Source organism: Oryx dammah, unplaced genomic scaffold (assembly GCF_014754425.2).
Source record: "Oryx dammah isolate SB20612 unplaced genomic scaffold, SCBI_Odam_1.1 HiC_scaffold_1, whole genome shotgun sequence".
Classification (NCBI taxonomy): Eukaryota; Metazoa; Chordata; class Mammalia; order Artiodactyla; family Bovidae; genus Oryx; species Oryx dammah.
In genome coordinates this window covers 5,647,609-5,649,905 of record NW_024070185.1, presented here as the reverse complement: position 1 = coordinate 5,649,905, position 2,297 = coordinate 5,647,609, and the positions used below count along the sequence as shown (strand labels likewise).

The window sequence follows — 2,297 nt, the reverse complement described above, 5'->3', positions numbered from 1 at the left end:
TTTTCGGTAATACATTGCGAAAACAGGGGCGGGGGGCTGAGGGGGGGGGAGGGGTTGTGATGTTTTCTGGCTCTGGTAGCTCCCGGGAAGTTGAGCTGTGTTTAGCTCCTGGATTTTGCAGAGCTGGCACTTTAGACGAAGAGGTCACTTAACTCCTGAAGCGAAGCACAAAAGGCGGGAGGCGGGGGTAGGAGGGGAGGGGAGCGGGTGCGAGGGTGGGAAGGGAGGGGATACGAGGGGAGGGAAGGTGTCGGGGAAAAAAGTTTCGGGCCTTTTTTGTATCTGTGAAAAAATTTTTGATGTAAAGACGTCTTTTGTGGGGCTTCCCAAGTGGCTCAGTGGTAAAGAATCCGCCTGCCAGATGCAGGAGACATGGGTTCGACCCCTGGGTGAGGAAGATCCCCTGGAGAAGGAAATGGCAACCCACTCCAGTATTGTTGCTTAGAAAAGCCCGTGGACAGAGGAGCCTGGCGGGCTACAGTCCATGGGGTTGCAAGAGTCAGACACGACTTAGCAACTAAACAACGTTTTTGTGGGAAACCCAAACCAAGGAGAACGGCGCTCTGGCAGTTTTTGGGTCCCAGAGGCCCCATGTCTAACCCCATGGGGTCTGGGTAGCAGCTCTGCAGACTGACGCCCGAGATGGTCCATCAGGGCGCCTGCGGGGGCTGTGGGCAGGGGGGGTGACGTGCGTCCCAACCTCCCCTTCGGCAGGAGGACTGGAGGCTCTCCAGATCCGAGCATTGTCCGTGCGAGGATCGCGCTGGCTTGCGGGGCGCACTCTGTCTACAGCCTCCTGAGGTGGAGCTCCGAATGAGTGGACTTAAAGGGGCTGCTTTCCGCCTCCAGCCCGGGCACCTCCACTTCGTCCTCGAAGGAACCGGGAACCTGTCTAATCACACTTGAAAAATAAAAAGCAGAACCTTCCGAGTTCCGGTCAGCCACGAGCTCCCAGAGACCGAAGGCGCGCGCTCGGCCGAAAGCGCCGGGAAAGAGGTGCTTCGGGCTCGTGAGCGCGCGCACGCGTGTCTGTGTACGTGTCTATGTGCGCGGGCGTGTGAATGTACGTGTGTACGCCTGCTTGTGGAGGGCGGTGTGGAAGGTTGGGAGTGGCTGGTACGAAAGCTACACCTTTGCTAATAGTAGCGCGTCATTTATCAGTATGTATATCCCGTTCAATCCCATTGTTTAAACAAAAATAGAAAGCAGTAGGGCTTTTTTTTTTTTTTGAAAGCTCTTTTATATTTGCAGAGTAAACTGAGTGATAGATGAGTTTTTTAAAATGTAAACTGTCATCTACCCTGAAATTCACAGCCATCCAGTCCATCTGTGCACTTCCGCTCTGCTGCTGCTGCTGCTGCTAAGTCGCTTCAGTCGTGTCCGACTCGGTGCGACCCCAGAGACGGCAGCCCACCAGGCTCCCCTGTCCCTGGGCTTCTCCAGGCAAGAACACCGGAGTGGGTTGCCCTCTAAGAAACAGCAAAGGAAGAAAAACATTTTAAATAAATGTAGTGGGCAAAAAATGCTGAATGGTGAGTGTTGTTTTCTTTTCAAGCTGCACCGTCCAATAGGGTGTCTGCTTGCCTTATGTGGATATCGAGCACTTTAAATGTGGTTGTGAATGAAAACTGAATTGTTCATTTTAATTCATTAAAAAATTTCAAACTGATTTCACTTATTGGAAAACTTCTAAATATGTTTGGAACAATCTATTTTTTCGACTTAAATGTTAAGTCTAAACTTAAAACCTGAACTGAGATGCCAGTATATATAAACTACCAGCAGGTGTTCAAAGACTTGGTAACATTTTTCTTAAGAATATTAATTTAGTAATTTTTTTACATTAATTACAAGTTCAAATTATATTTTTGCTATACTGGGTTAAATATAACATTAAAGTTGACTTGTTTCTACTTTGCAAAATATGCCTATTTTAACATTTAAAACTACACATATAGCTCATATTATGTTTGTATTAGATGTTGTTGGCTTAAAGTATTAAAATGCAGAATAATACTTTATTGTTTATGGATATAGTTTCTTAAATAATAAGAATATATGAACAGGATGGACCAACTTCAGGGTGGCAGTCATGTTAGGAGAGTTATGGATGTTATCTGGGAATGGCTGAAAGGTGGTTTCCATTTACAGTCTAAAGCAAACATGATATTAGGATGTTAGATTTTCTTATTTGGGGTACTTTTATATAATTTAATATAGTTTATAATACTGTGTGGTTCTTGCCCAAAAGTTTATAACCTATCTTCTACAAATATGATCAAATCATATGATTATAC

General features: G+C 46.0%; 1 long non-coding RNA gene across 1 annotated transcript; it reads left to right on the top strand.

The window, feature by feature from the left end:
* The first annotated feature begins 46 nt into the window (after nucleotides 1-46).
* On the top strand, nucleotides 47-2,297 carry LOC120855895. Its single transcript, XR_005719335.1, has 3 exons — nucleotides 47-187; nucleotides 850-1,033; nucleotides 1,315-2,297. It is a non-coding gene; the product is annotated as an uncharacterized LOC120855895 (long non-coding RNA).